The sequence below is a fragment of the Dasypus novemcinctus genome, chromosome 1 (assembly GCF_030445035.2).
Source record: "Dasypus novemcinctus isolate mDasNov1 chromosome 1, mDasNov1.1.hap2, whole genome shotgun sequence".
Lineage (NCBI taxonomy): Eukaryota > Metazoa > Chordata > Mammalia > Cingulata > Dasypodidae > Dasypus > Dasypus novemcinctus.
The window spans coordinates 92,395,773-92,411,983 of record NC_080673.1 but is presented as its reverse complement, the minus strand read 5'-3'; positions in this window follow the sequence as shown (position 1 = coordinate 92,411,983).

The following is a 16,211-nucleotide window of genomic DNA, read 5'->3' as shown; positions in this document are numbered from 1 at the left end:
ATCCACATACCTTTCCCCCTGACCTCTTTGTCACCAATTTTCCAATCATGTTCCTTCCAAGTCCCTGGCCATCCAGCCAAACCATTGGCAACAGTCCATGAGCCAGTGTACAAATGCACCTCTAGCCATTTCTCCTTCCAAGCAAAATAAACCACCAGAAGCACTGCTCGACATTCTGCCCACCGGGAGGGTTTCCCCTCATCACTGTCCATCTAGGATGTCCCAGAAAGGGGTTGCAGAAGGAAGTGGAGTTGGCCCAATGGATAGGGCATCCACCTACCACATGGGAGGTCCAAGGTTCAAACCCAGGGCCTCCTGACCCATGTGATAAGCTGGCCCACGGGCAGTGCTGATGCACACAAGGAATGCAGGGGTGTCCCCCGTGTAGGGGAGCCCCATGTGCAAGGAGTGCATCCCTCAAGGAGAGCCATCCAGTGCAAAAAAAGTGCAGCCTGGCCCAGGAATGGCATTGCACACATGGAGAGCTGATGCAGCAAGATGATGCAACAAAACAAGACACAGATTCCAGGTGCCACTGACAAGAATACAAGCAAACACAGAAGAACACACAGTGAATGGACACAGAGAGCAGACAACTGGGGGTGGGGACAGGGAAGAGGAGAGAAATTCATTTTAAAAAAGAAAAAAGAAAAGAAATTATAATCTCATTAAAAAGGAAAAAGAAAGAAAGGGGTTCCAGGGCTGTAGCTCTACACTTTCAGGTGGCACCTGCATATTGTGCAAAACCATCTGGAAACTAGGCCTGAGTTTTCTCTTCCTCAGTCAACTGATTGTAAGGAATTCCCCAAAGGAGCCATAGCTGTGGACTGGGAAAGTGAAGGTAACGTGGCAGAAGTGGTGACCACAGGCATTTGGGCCACTTCCTCATGTAACTTACTTATGACTTTAGAACCTGCTTAAGCCCTATCTCTTATAAACCACTTCCACTTTATTATGGAGTGCTGCTGTGCATGCACAACTTTATGGTTTGGCAGGTCAGACAACACCCATTTCATGATAAGCAACACAGGTCTCATGGTAGCTTGGTAGCCCACGGTTAAGCATTTAATCTCTACTAAGGCCCAGTAGAAGGTCAAAAGCTGTTTCTTAAAAGGAGAGTAGTTATGTGCAGAGGATGGCAAGGTTTTGCTCCAAAAACCTAAGGGTCTGCATTGTGATTCTCCTACAGGGGCCTGCCAAAGATTCCAGACAGCATTTCCATTTGCTACTGACACTTCCAGCACTATTGGATCTGCTGGATCATATGGCCCAAGTGGCAGAGCAGCTTGCACAGCAGCCTGGGCCTGTCACAGAGCCTTCTCTTGTTTCCTTTCCCACTCAAAACTAGCAGCTTCTCTGTTCACTCAATAAATGGGCAAGAGTAGCACACCCAAATGAGGAATATATTGTTTTCAAACTCCAAAGTGGCCAATTAGTCATTGTGCCTCTTTTTTGGTCATGGGAGGGGCCAGGTATAACATCTTATCCTTTATTTTATTTTATTTTTTTATTTTTATTTTTTTTAGCAACTGACAATATTTATTAAAATAATTGACTTAAGCATCTGCAATGGTTTGACTTCAACCTCTACTCCTGGCTCAATACCGGCTTAACAATCTCAGAAGGACTGTGCAGGTCAGTGAGTCACATGTGGATCCTCATCTGGAAATGATCCCAAGTCTTTGAACCCTCACCACAAGGAGTTTTCCTTGTAGTGATTCTTAGAGTCTTGGTATGCTTCTGAACTGGTCCCTTCACTTTGAAGTTCTTTCCCTTTGCGCCTCTAATCAAGTCAGCACACACCTTCTCCAGAGACTTCACGTTGCAGCTGGTCAGGGTGATTCTAATACAGTGAATTGCCACCTCCGGTTCCAGGGGGGTCTTTGCAGTGTCCTTAAAAGCCATGGCTGCAGTGTGGCTTCCTGACTGACTTGTTCCTCGGTGAGGAGAGGTGAGTCAGGAGGACTGGGGAGCCGAAACACGGCTGCTACAGCGACCGCGTTTTCCTCGAAAAGACATCCTTTATTTTAGAGGGGCTATCTCAACATCCCCCACAACAATGGACACCTAGAATTTTCACCGAGGTGGAAGCCCCTGTATTTTTGTTGGATTTATGTCCCATCTACTGACGGGCAAATGCCTTACCAATAAGTCTAGAGTAGTTGCGACATCTTGCTCACTAGGTTCAAGCAACATGGTATCATCAATACAATGGACCAGTGTTATGTCCTTTGGGAGGGAGATACAGTCAAGGTCCTTGTGGACAATGTTATGACACAGAGCTGGAGCGTTGATATACCCCTGAGGCAGGACAGTGAAGATATATTGCTGGCCTTGCCAGCTGAAAGCAAACAGTTTCTTGTGGTCCTTACTAATGGCAATTGAGAGAAAAATTGCCAGATCATTAGCTGCAGACCAGATACCAGAGGATATGATATGCTTAAGCAATGATATCACATCTGAAACAGCAGCTGCAATTGGAGTCACCACCTAGTTCACTATAATCCACTGTCGTCCTCCAAGAGCCATCTGTTTTCTGCACAGGGCAAATAAGAGGATTGAATGGTGACGTGGTATGAATGGCCACTTCTGCATCCTTCAAGTCCTTGATGGTGGCACTGATTTCTTCAGTCCTCCAGGAATCTGGTATTGCTTTTGTTTTACTATTTTGATAGGTAAAGGAATTTCTAGTAGCTTCTACCTTGTCTTTCAGACCATAGTAATCCTCACTCCACAGCTGGAAACAGTGTGGGTATTCTGTCAATTGCTGAGTAAGTCTATTCCAATTGTGCATTCCAGAACTGTGGGAATAGCCATAAAATGGGTCCAGGGACCCACTGGACCCACTGTGAGACAGACCTGAGCTAAAACTCCATCAATCGTCTGACCTCCATAAACCCCTACTCTCGTTGGTAGATCCCAGTGATGTTCTGGGTCTCCTGGAATTAATGTCACTTTTCATCCAGTGTCTAATAATCCCTGAAATGTCTGATAATTTCCTTTTTACCTGGGTAAAAGGCCATGGGTCTCTTTGGGGAAGGCTAGGAGGAAGTTTAATAGTAAAAATTGGGGGAAGTATAACAGCGTCCTTCCCCAAGGGGATTTGCCCTTCCCCTCATTCAAGGGGCTCTGGGTCTTTAAACTGTCTCAGGCCTGGGAATGGATTAAAGGGCCATGATTCTATGTTTCTGTAATTCAAAGTAGGCTTTTGTTCACTTGACCTAGAACTCTTTTGCTTATACAGATCAAGTAGGAATTTCGTAGACTGCCCATTTATTTTTTTTAGGATTTATTTATTTATTTTCCCCCCTCCCCCCATCCCCATTGTCTGCTTTCTGTGTCCATTCACTGTGTATTCTTCCGTGTCTACTTGTATTCTCATTAGGTGGCTCTGGGAACTGATCCTGGGACCCTCCAGAGTGGGAGAGAGGCAATCATTCTCTTGCATCTCTTATTGTCTCTCCTCTGTGTCTCTTTTTGTTGCATCTTCTTTTTTTTTTTAAAGATTTACTCTTATTGATTTCTCTCCCCTTCCCACCAGCCCCCGTTGTCTGTTCTCTGTGTCCATTCACTGTGTGTTCCTCTGTGCCCGCTTCTATTCTTGTCAGCGGCACGGGAATGTGTTTCTTTTTGTTGTGTCATTTTGCTGTGTCAGCTCTCCACATGTGCAACGCCACTCCCGGGCAGGCTGAACTTTCTTTTGTGCTGGGCAGCTCTCCTTGCAGGGCGCAGTCCTTGCGCGTGGAGCTCCCCTATGCAGGGGACACCCCTGCGTGGCACAGCACTCCCTGCATGCATCAGCACTGTGTGTGGGCCAGATCTACACAGGTCGGCAAGGTCCTGGGTTTGAACCATGGACCTCCCATGTGGTAGGCAGATGCTCCAACCATTAAGCCAAGTCTGCTTCCCATTGTTGCATCTTCTTGTTGCTCCAGCTCTCCACATGGGCCAGCACTCCTGTGCTGGGCAGCACTCCTGTGTGGGGCAGCACTCTGCACAGGCCAGCACTCCGCATGGGCCAGCTCGCCACAGGGGCCAGCTTGCCTTCACCAGGAGGCCCTGGGCATTGAACCCTAGACTTCCTATATGGTAGACAGGAGCTCAATTCTTAAGCCACATCTGCTTTCCTGCACATCTATTTTACTTCTCAGGGACCCCTTGATCTATTAGTCAATGGCATAGATCTCTGTGATGCAGCTCATTTTGATTGCTGCTTTGAGTCTGCTGTTCATTGTAATAGCCACACCCACCTTGTCTTTGGCGATTAAGAGCTGCCACTTGGCTTCTGCCAGCCAGGGATCCTATCATCCTCATTGTGTTTAAGGATCCTAGTTCTGTGACAGCCATTCCCATGGAAATGTCAGACCTACAGAAAAGAGCAAGCACAAGGCTCTGCAGGAAATATGGTGTTAGGCTCACAAATGTATTCCTCATAGTCCTGAGAGAAGGTGTATCCTCTGAACATTCCTATGGTGGCTGAACAGCTCTATGTGATAAATCTACTCTAGCATTCTAATCTCTCTAAATCCCTGGATCCCCTCATCTACATTACACCAGGGCAGTTCTGGCATTTTGACCTCAGGTAATGTCAGCCCTCTGTTGGTCCATGTTTCAGCCAGCCACACAAACAAACTGTCAGAGCCCTTTCTCAAGCTACAACAATGAATTCAGAATCTCTGCTTAGTAGGTCCTATCAATAAATTCAGCCTGATCCAACCCTATATTCCTTCCCCCATTATCCCACACCCTTACTAAATGAATTAGTTTGCCAAAGGGGTGCTGATATAAAGTACCAGAAATCTGTTTGCTTTTATAAAGGGTATTTATTTGGGGTAAAAGCTTACAGTTACAAGGTCCTAAAAAGTCCAAATCAGGGTTGCTTTCTCACCAAACTCAGTTGCCATGTGTTGAAGCAAGATGGTAGCTGATCTCTGCCTGATCTCTCCTTCCTAGGCTTGCTCTTCCTCCTAAGGCTCCATGAGCCTGGTTACTTCCCAATTTCATCTGTAGACTGACACAGGGCTTGTCTCTCAGGATTTCCTCTCTTTCAGCTGCAAACCATCAGTCAAATGGCTCTTGTCTCACTAGGGTGTCAGAATCATATATGATAGAGCTCTCTCTTCCCATGCATATTCTTGAGTGAGTGTCCATGAATATCAACTCAGCAAGGGGACAGGGACTCAACCTGAGTTACACTTTACTGACATAGCCCAACTTATTAAGTTTACTTAATAAAATTGATTTTTCAGAGAGGTCCTTCACTGAAGTTATTACAATCAAAGGGCATCACACTTAGAGGAGTAGATTAGTTTACAACATAATCTTTCTCTCTTTGGGATTCACAAAAATAATCTCGAACTGTCACACTATCTATTCTCATATATAGTCTTCTAATTTCTGTCTATATAAGTTGGAAAAGTCAGGCAGTTCTTTTGGAGTATAGTGTACTTCCTCATGGGTCATACTTTCTACCTCACTTTTGGGGCCTGTTGGGACTTTGGTCTAGTTATAAATCTGGAAGAAAAGAGGGGTGGTGGTGTGTAATGAAAAGTTTCTTACAAAGCAACTACCTCAGGGGTATTGTATTGCAGAGTCATCTGATGAAACAAAATTAATCTCTTCAGGTGGAAGTTGGATGGCTATCTCCTCAGGGTAGACTGAAGGTCAGGAAGCTGTTTCCTCAAGGCAGGCTGGAGGTTGGGTGGCTGTTTCCTCAGGACAGACCATTACAAGTTTATCTCACAAAAACTCAGTAGAATTTTATGGTTTCAGTGTTCCTACTGCCATTATCATCAACTTATTGTCCCCATTCCAATTTTAAGGATCCCATTCCTTTCCAATCAATGCTCTCACTTTAACAGCAGAGACCCTGCAAAGTTGAGGATTTAGTTTCCATTGTAACTTTGATACTTGCACAGTTAGGCTCTGGGTCTGGTTTTCAGAGATCTCAAGTCTGTGGCTATAGAAAATAAGGTTTTCGGGAAACGGACTTTGGCCCAGTGGTTAGGGCGTCCGTCTACCACATGGGAGGCCCGCGGTTCAAGCCCCGGGCCTCCTTGACCCGTGTGGGAGCTGGCCCATGCGCAGTGCTGATGCGCGCAAGGAGTGCCCTGCCACACAGGGTGTCCCCCGCATAGGGGAGCCCCACGTGCAAGGAGTGCACCCATAAGGAGAGCCGCCCAGCGCGAAGGAGGGAGCAGCCTGCCGAGGAATGGCGCCGCCCACACTTCCTGTGCCGCTGACGACAACAGAAGCGGACAAAGAAACAAGACGCAGCAAAAAGACACAGAAAACAGACAACTGGGGGAGGGGAGGGGAATTAAATAAATAAAAATAAATCTTTAAAAAAATAAAAAAAGAAAGAAAATAAGGTTTTCTTTCAGGGCACACACTGAAACTTTCACATAATTCATGTGGTGTTTAAGTTTCAAATTTGAAGCCTTCAGCTCATCCCTTTCTTTTATAATTGTATCCAGCATATTTAGGAACAACCAGTCAACATCATCATACTTTTTTAAACTCCTCAAAACTCTATGAAGCTGTCAAAAACACTCTCACTCAAAGCCTTGCCCCTTATAGGCATAGAAGGAGCCATATCCAGTAGTGATATTTTGCATATCTTATTGCCAACTCATGTCATGGACTATCAGTGTCATCTTGATTAATGAAAACAGAGTCATAGGTGCCTTTGAATTTAATCAGAGTAGAGAGCCAATTGCAAAAACTCAGAACCAATTCAGAAATCTTACTTTTAAGATTCTCTTTCTCAAGAACCACTTCCAGTACCAAGCTGTATTAGTAAGTGTTCTCTAGGGAAACAGAACTGACAGGACATATCTGTAAATATTATGAGATTTTATAAACTTGTCTCACATGACAATGGGAATGCACTAGTCCAAATTTCATAGGGCAGGTTGCAAGCTGGAAACTCGGATGAAGGTTGTTGATGAAGTCTCTAGGAGAAGCTGACTGGCTGAAATAGGGATGGGAATTCTCTCTTCTGAATACTGAAATAGTTACTGCTCCTTTTTAAGGTCTTCAACTGATTGGTTGAGATTTCTCTCATTACTGAAAGCAAACTTCTCAGTTGATTGTAGATGTAATCAGCCATAGATGCAATCAACTTACTAATGATTTAAGTCCAAGAAATGTTCTCACAGTACCAATCAGGCCAGTACTGGATTGATCACAAAACTGGGCACCATTACCTGGCCAGGTTGACACATGAGCCTAATCATTACTCCCTACACTCACGTCCTCTTTCCCTATCCAGTTCCCCAAACACCTGAAGCCAGACACACATACCTCAGACAACACCTTTCTGTGTAGAAACTGAACGACCTCTGAGAGTGCTCTGCAGATGCAAAGCCAGTTTTAAGGCTTGCAATGTCTCAGACCAACAGGAAGAAAATGAGTAAAGAAGACGATATGATTCCAGAAATGAGGGGTCCAACAGAGAAGAGAGGCAAGGGATTTCCCAAGATAATAGCAAGAGTGCTAGAATGACAAATAATAAAATGGGGCAAGGAAGCAAAAATGGGGCTAGGAAGCAACCAGTCAAGATTGGAGAAGGAGAGCAAACGTATCTGGAAATAAATTTAAACTGGAATACATATATTTTCTGACAAGTATGGAAGCATTTGAAAACTTATTTTGAGAGGTTACTGAATCACATAGGAAGAATTAACAAAAAGTATATATAAGAGTAGGAAATGAACAATTGCAACAATTACTAACTCCAGGAACAAAAAAGAAAGCATAATCATGGAATGCTACTTGATTCATCAATGAAATATATGTTGACAGTCAAAATATTTTAGATATTGAACCTGTCATTATATTGGGAGGTTGGAGGAAGGGGAATCAAAGAAGTTGTGTAAAAGATATATCCTCATATACAAACAGGAAAATTCAGTAGATCAAGCATAAAATCAACATATCAAGATACAGCAGCATAAATATATAATCTTATATATAAAGGCAAATACAGGAAGACACAGGGAAAGGATTTCAAATTAAGAGTTGGGACTGGGTGGAGGAAGAGGTTGATAAGGGAAATGTAACTTTTTTCTTATAAGCCTATTACTATTATTTGGCACTGTTAGTTGGGTAAAAATAAAAATTGCTTTTTAAACAAATTATAACTGCCTTATATCCCATTATTTTGATTTTATTAGTAAAAAGTAGTAACATACAGCTTGTACTCTGTTTCTCAATAATTTTTAACCCATGATTGCATTTGATAAACAAAGAAACAACAAAATCCCGTGGATTATTCTAATATTATTTGGAGATTGGAATAAAGTAAACTTTGATTTAATACAATTTAAAGCAATGAGGCAAAATGCATTTTTGTTTCTGTGAGTATCCTTCTTTCCCCTACCCCTAGAATTGGATAAGATAAAGACCATTCACATTTCCTCATTTCCTAACTCCACAGTTATTTCAAACAACCCAATTTAATTTATTCAGTACAAAACCTTCAGTCTGGCTTTCAATACTGGATCTCTTCATTACAGCACAACAGGCCCCTTTCGCTTGAGTTAGATAGAGCTCTCAGAACCCAGCATACCCGGGCCACGCCCACTTTTGCCCTTTGGGTCAGGGCCAGTCTTCTCTGTACATAGACATGACCTGCCCATTCTTCAAAACTCACTTCAGGATTGGCAAAGACATTTCTTATGATAATTTTGCTATTTTATCATCTTTGGAAATATCGTGTTTATCATCAAAACTTGAAAACACCACTTATAGAAGAAAAAAGTAATTGAGTGAAAATTATTCTTTATGACCTTCCCAAGAATAAGGAAAATTTAAACAAATGAACATTTGTTCAAAGTCAAGAGAATTTGCTGAGTCTATTAGGTTGGCACAAACAATATGAAGTACCAGCAAAAAATAGTAAATTTCACAAATAATGCAAAGTGCCAGTGAATTTTTTTTCAGCATTATGGGATTCTCTATTAAAGAAGGACCATTTTTTATGGGGTGCCTGGTTCCAACAGTATGTAAATATATATAATTTTCATTGTCTATTTGAGGGGAAAAACATCACATCACGGCATGGTTGGGGCTGGCAAAAAAAAAAAAACCTGATAAGTTATTTTTATATTGATCTTTTCCATTAACTATTCAAAGGCTATTTTAAAAAAAATTTTTTTTTAATTTATTCCCTCCCCCTTGCCATTGTACTCACTGTCTGCACTCTGTGTCCAGTCACTGTGCATTCTTCTGCGTCTGCCTGTCTTCTCTTCTTGTCTTCTCTTTAGGAGGCACTGGGAACCGATCGCGGGCCTTCCAGCGTGGGAGAGAGGCACTCAATCACTTGAGCCACCTCAGCCCCCTGGTTTGTTGTGTCTCTCATTGTCTTTCCCCTGTGTCTCTTTTTTGTTGTGTCATCTTGTTGCATCAGCCGTCCGCATGGGCCAGTTCACCACACAGGCCATATCCAAAGGCTACCATTTTTATAGTATTTATTGCACAAACAATGTAATAACAATACAGAAAATAAAAAAGGAAAAAGATTTTCTCCATTTTCAGCATCCAGTGTTTATTGTTTCATGTATCTTTTAATTTCTATCCCTGTAGACACATAATTTTACATAGAAAGCATTCTATTTTTATTCTTGATAGTATTTTACAAACATTTTCATGCTGTAAAACTTCCTTCATATTTCACATTTTAATATCTATTAGCAATCCATTTTTAATATCTATAAATAATTCATCTATTACAGCACCATAATTATTTATTTACTAGAAATTCTAATATTTTTCATAGACTGTGGGAAAATAGGCACTTTTATAAACTGGCTGTATGAACCAAATTTAAAATGCACCTAGCAAATCTACTTCTGGGAGCCTATACTTTACTGGTAATTTCACGAGGTATAAAAACATTTATATAAGATTGCTCTTTTCCGCATAATCTGTAATATTAAAATGTGGAGACTATCTAATTGACTGCCTTACTATCCTAGCTACTAAAAAAAATACCATACAGTGAACTGGCTTTAAGAACCAGAATTTACTGGCCCACAGTTTTGAGGCGAGGAGAAGTCCAAACCAAGACATGCTTTATCCCTAGGCATTCTGGGGCTGGCTGCCACAAGTTATTGGTCCTTGACTTTTTCATCACATGGCAATGCACATGACAATGTATTCTTTCTTCTCTGGGTTCTGCTGACCTTTAGCTTTTGGCTTCTCTCTCTCCATGTCCAATTTCCTTTTCTTATAGGGACTTCAGCCATATTGGCTTGCCCAGTCAGTTTAGGCACACCTTAAAAAAGAACATCTGGGATCCTATTTACAAATGGGTTCACACCCGAGGACCAGGGGTTGTGATCTGAACTTTTCTGGGAGACATGATTCAACACCCAAGAATGACCAACAGTAAGGTAATCGTTAAACAAATGATGGCATACCTATATACACATGGCATACTATGTGGTCATTAAAAATAATGAGTTAGATATGTTTGGGCTGACCAGGAGGATACCTATGATAAACTGATGAATGGTGGAGTGGGAATAGGGAAATACATTCCAGATAAATAGCCAAAGCTCATTAGTGTTGGAAAAATACTATATAAGTGTGTATTTATAATAAATATATACATGTGTGCAAATACATAAAAAATAGATCTAGAAGAATAGCCACCAAACTCTTAAGATACACCAATCTTTTTTTTTAGGAACTTAATATTTATTAATAACTGAACATATTTCACCTCGTTTGGTATAGTCTCATGTGTTTCATTATCCAGGCTTGACAGCTCTTTTGTGTGTGTGTGTGTGCAGAATACTAAAATTTCATTTATTATTTTAGATGCTAAGTTAAAGTTGAGTAAGGTTGTTTATATTAATGGAATAAACAGGTTAAAACAGATAGTGTGTCACAGAAAATTCAGGTTTTGGATAAAATTAATTTCTTCCTTTTTGATTTTGCACAGAAAGTTTAAAACGGACAGTATTACCCTTTACCCTGTATTCTGATTTACTTTATTTTTTTTAAGATTTATTTATTTATTTCTCTCCCCTTCCCTGCCACCCCCCCCACCCCCATTTTCTGCTCTCTTTGTCCATTCACTGTGTGTTCTTCTGTGTCTGCTTGCATTCTTGTCAGAGGCACCGGGAATTTATGTCTCTCTTTTTAAAAATTAATTAATTTATTTATTTTTAATGTTACATTATAAAAATATGAGGTCCCCATATACCTCCCCACCCCCCTCACCCCACTCCTCCCCCCATAACTACAACCTCCTCCATCATCATGGGACATTCATTGCACTTGGTGAATACATCTCTGAGCACTGCTGCACCAAATGGTCAATTGTCCACACCACAGCCCTCACTCTCCCCCAGTCCACCCAGTGGGCCATGGGAGGACATACAATGTCCAGAAACTGTCCCTGCAGTGCCACCCAGAACAACTCCAAGTCCTGAAAATGCCCCCACATCACATCTCTTCTTCTCATTCCCACCCTCAGAAGCTACCATGGCCACTTTCTCCATCTCAGTGCTACATTTACTTCCATTACTAATCACATTAGTTCCAGAATAGAGGATCAATAAGTTCACTCTAATCTATACTCTATTCCTCCATTCTGTGGACCCTGGGATGGTTATGTCCACTCCACCTCTGTATCGAGAGGGGGCTTCGATTCCACTTAGATGATGGATGCAATTCTCCTGTTTGCAGTTGTAGGCACTCTCAGCTCCCTACACCAATTATTTTAAATCATTCATTTTCAATCATTCACTTTTAATCAGTCAAAAGTATGATTAGGTTGGGCAGTGTGAAAGAAATGTTTAACATTTTGCTTTACATCTTTCAGCATTATTTGAATTATCATAAACATGTTATTACTTTTGTTATTTCAGATGAAACATAGACAAAAATTAATTATCTAAATTAAATTCTTGAGGCAATAGTTACTTTCTCTTCATAGATGGTCCAGCCCTGGTAGCCTTTTTAAATTGCTCCAGAAGGAACAGGAGCCCCAGCCCGGCTGGTTCGGGCACCCTCTCTGAGGGAAAAGACGGAGCCCAACCTTCTCTCCAAACTTACTCCAGGTTGCCGGTATGTTCAACTCATTAAGAAATTTCATTAAGAAATGAAAGTCAGTTTTGTGTTTTGATTGGTTATCACTCCAAGTAAAAGGTGAACTTACCAGATCAATTAAAAAACGGTTTTAACTTTGGGCCTTCTCAGTTTTGCCTTTCTCAGAACTTTTAAGTTTTACAAAAAGACATAAGTTGTTTCGAATCCTCAGTCATCAAGCGTTGGTCAGTTTTAGGTTTCTTTTTTCTATTCTTTCATGTTATGGAAATTAGAGGGCGAATTTTACAATCAGGTTTCGATTTGTGGATATTTTTATTTATAAAATATGGAACAGATTAAATAAAGATATCACAGGGTTTCTTATCTCTGGCAATTTTAACATTTTTGAGCTGACATTTTGAACTGACAGGGTACAGAGTATACAAATAATGTAGTTATTAAATGTGCAGTTTTTTAAGCCAAACTGCAGGGATGGAATCCCAGGTTGAGTATCTATCAGCTGTGTGATCTTGGGCAAATTACTTAACCTCTCTGTTCCTCGGTTTAATTCTGAAAGGTACTGTCATAGGGTCAAGAACATAGCACATGCAAAGATCAAGTGAACTGACTTATGTAAAGTGTTCAGAACAGTGTCTGGCATAAATGTAATCATTTTTGATCATCATAATTTATAAAAAAATAATATTCATAGAACATGTCTGTAAAGATACATATAAAAAAAAAACTAGTGACTGGTTTCTTCTGGGCAGGAGAACTGAGTGGCTAGGTGGTCAAGAGACGCTTACTTTTAATTTTTTAATTAAGATTCTATTGAAGTATTTCATTCATACATGAAAATACATAAATAATAAATGTATAGTAAAATTTGTGAATTTATAAAACAAAACTGCGTATTATCCTACAAGGAAGGGGATCTGGATTTTTACTGTATACTCTTTGGGGCTTTTTAGATTCTTTCTAGTTTATCTATTCAAACATATTTTAAAACATAGTTTTAAAAGGCTTTCTGAAAATATGCTGAATTCCTACCTTATATCTTTTAAAAATAGATTAAAACTTCTAAGTATGCTATTTTTTGTATGTTGCTAACAAAATCAAAATTTGCCCGTTAGTAAATAACCAAGTAACATCTATATTGTGCCAAACTTTTTTCTTCTTAGGGGTAGAAGAACAAACACAGGAGTTTCATTCAGTTCCAGGCATTTAAAAATAAAAACAGCTTTATCTGACTTTATTGGTTAAGTGTTTTATTTTATAGTGAATTCAATGTCCACAGAAATAGGAAGGCAAAGTGGCAGATAGTACAAACTAATACGTAGCCCTACAACACGACTTTGTGCTAACAATGGAATGCAAGTACATCTCTAGCATAAACATCTCTACTAAAATCACTCTAACAGTGGAAAGGCATTAGAATTAGATATAATAAGTAATGGCAGCAATTTATCAGAACATGTGTTCTAATAAAGACAAGAATGCATTTATCTGAAAATGTTTACACCTATAAGCCCACTCTGGTAAAATATGAGAAAGAACCAATTATAAAAGGTAATAAAGAGGCGGCGGACTTGGCCCAGTGGTTAGGGCATCCGCCTATCACATGGGAGGTCTGTAGTTCAAACCCCGGGCCTCCTTGACCCGTGTGGAGCTGGCCCATGCACAGTGCTGATGCGCGCAAGGAGTGCCCTGCCACGCAGGGGTGTCCCCCGCGTAGGGGAGCCCCACGTGCAAGGAGTGCGCCCCATAAGGAGAGCTGCCCAGCGCGAAAGAAAGTGCAGCTTGCCCAGGAATGGTGCCACACACATGGAGAGCTGACACAACAAGATGACACAACAAAAAGAAACACAAATTCCCGTGCCACCGACTACAACAGAAGCGGACAAAGAAGACAATGCAGCAAATAGACACAGAGAAGAGAGAACAGACAACCGGGTTGGGGGGGGAGGGGAGAGAAATAAATAAATAAATAAATCTTTAACCAAAAAAAAGGTAGTAAGGAAAGAAAAAAATAATAATACTCAGAAACACCTACAACTTTTTTTCTATAGAAATGTTCCCTTATGGTTTTCAAAATGAAATTTGGATGGATTGCATGCTGTGTGAATATATCTCAATAAAACAGCTTAACAGTGAAATTTATCTTTCCTGACTTAAGGATGAGAAACTCTCTGGGGAACTCCTCTGAAATATTTTTATAAAGGAGAGAAAAGAGGAAAGAAGATAGATTACAGAAAAGGTGGGGAGGGAAAAGGAGAGAAAAACTGAGGGCAAGAGGTAGGAAGGAACAAGATGGATCAAGAAAATGGAATCACACATACTTCCGGAAATATTTAGAGAGAAAAATATATACATATACACATACGTTTCTATATAAAATTATAAGTTAAGCCAGGCTATAAATTGGTTCTACTTACGCTACTAGGATTTTCCTAACTGATCACTCTTTTTGGTTCACCCACAGCCCAACTCTAGCAAGGCTGGTCCTGGCCTTATTCTGTAAAGTTGTTCCTAATGCAATTTAAAATATGTATGGTAAGGTGTACTGGAGGACGGAGAAGCATGCAACCCCATTCCTAGAAAGAGAAGAACGAAGAATTGAGCATCCTGACTCTAGACGAGTTCAGCATGCCCAGCTCTGATCCAGTGCAGATCACGGGACTCAAGGGAAGCTGGTTAGACACAGCGTAATGCCATGTCACTGCAGGTCTCTGCCTCAGGGCCCTTCCCGGTATGTCCAGGCCCTGACACTCCAGGTAGCTAGTCCACATGTGTTTGCCGTGAGTTAAATACCAGGTTCACAGAGCTACAGAGAATCGCCATGTGGCAGATACATAAGCATGTGATCAGTTGGAATATTCAAAATAAAGCTGCTTCTTGCCAGTTGTTGAGAGGCAATCCACTATGGGCCTCTTGCATTCCCAGACCTCTTGCTGAGCACACCAAAATCCCAACGCCTAGACTATCAGCACTGATTATGTAGCTGGCACTCCCTAAAAGTGAGGTAATGCATTGTAGGTCCTGCACTATACCTGGTCTCCCTCCATACAAAGCACAGGTTTATTTCCTGGTTTCCTAAAAAGCAGCAGGTTCTCTAAGCTTGGCCTTCCTTCCTTGTGCACACTCCACTGTGTGTGCATGCTCCCTGTGGCATTCTGTGTCCCAAAGGGGACTTGGGGCTTGGGGAACCATGCAGCCACACTACTACATAAGTGAATGCTTTTGCTGGGAGCTGTGAAGTCTTTTTTTTTTTTTTAAGGAGGTACCAGGGATTGAACACAGGACCTCTACATGGGAACCACTTGAGCTGCATCTGCTCCCCAGCAATGAAGTCTTTTATCTTTGACTCAGGGTCTCATGTTTTCTACCAGCATCCATGGATCTGTGACAGGCTAACTTATTAGCTAGTAGAGTTATTTCAGTGTAAGTTCTCCTGCTTTTAGCTATACTCCACACAGGCGAACTTATTTTCTTTAAAAAAAAAAAAAAAGGTGACAAGTGGGGCATCAGGTGGGTGGAGAAGTTAGCTAAAACAACACCCAGGCATCCAGATACTCTCCAAAGAGGTATCCACCATTAGCCTCTGTGGTATTGACTCCTGGTACCACATTTTCAACTTTTTCTGAAATTAGGCTTCTGAGCTTGCCTCAGTCACTGAATTTATAGACCTTATAAAATCTTTCTACGCTATGCACCAGGCTTATTTCTGTAATTCTTGCAAAATGGCAAAGAAGGGCAGTGATCATACAAAGGCACTAAGATTTCAAGAGGGTGCAATCATGACTGTACTTTCTCTCCCACACCTTCTCTGGCTGACTCATGCTCAGGAGCTTGAGTAGAAGTTCTACTATCAGCCTTCTGCTACCGAAGGTTTGAAGGGCTATTGAAACTGGAAGAGAGTCTTCTTCCTGGGAGTTCATCATCAAGACACTGTGAGTGACATCATGACTTGGCAGCTCCCGCTGAGAATGTCCCAGCTTGTTTTAGCAATAGATCCCTCATTGCTGTAAGGTAGGATCAGTTACTCCATATTTTCCCCCTCTTTCCCTTTCCATACACTCAATGAGCTCCTAACAGTATTTTATAATCTTTTATTAAATCTTATTTTTATTCCACTGTTCTGCTTAACAGAGAGCCTGACTCATAGAAAG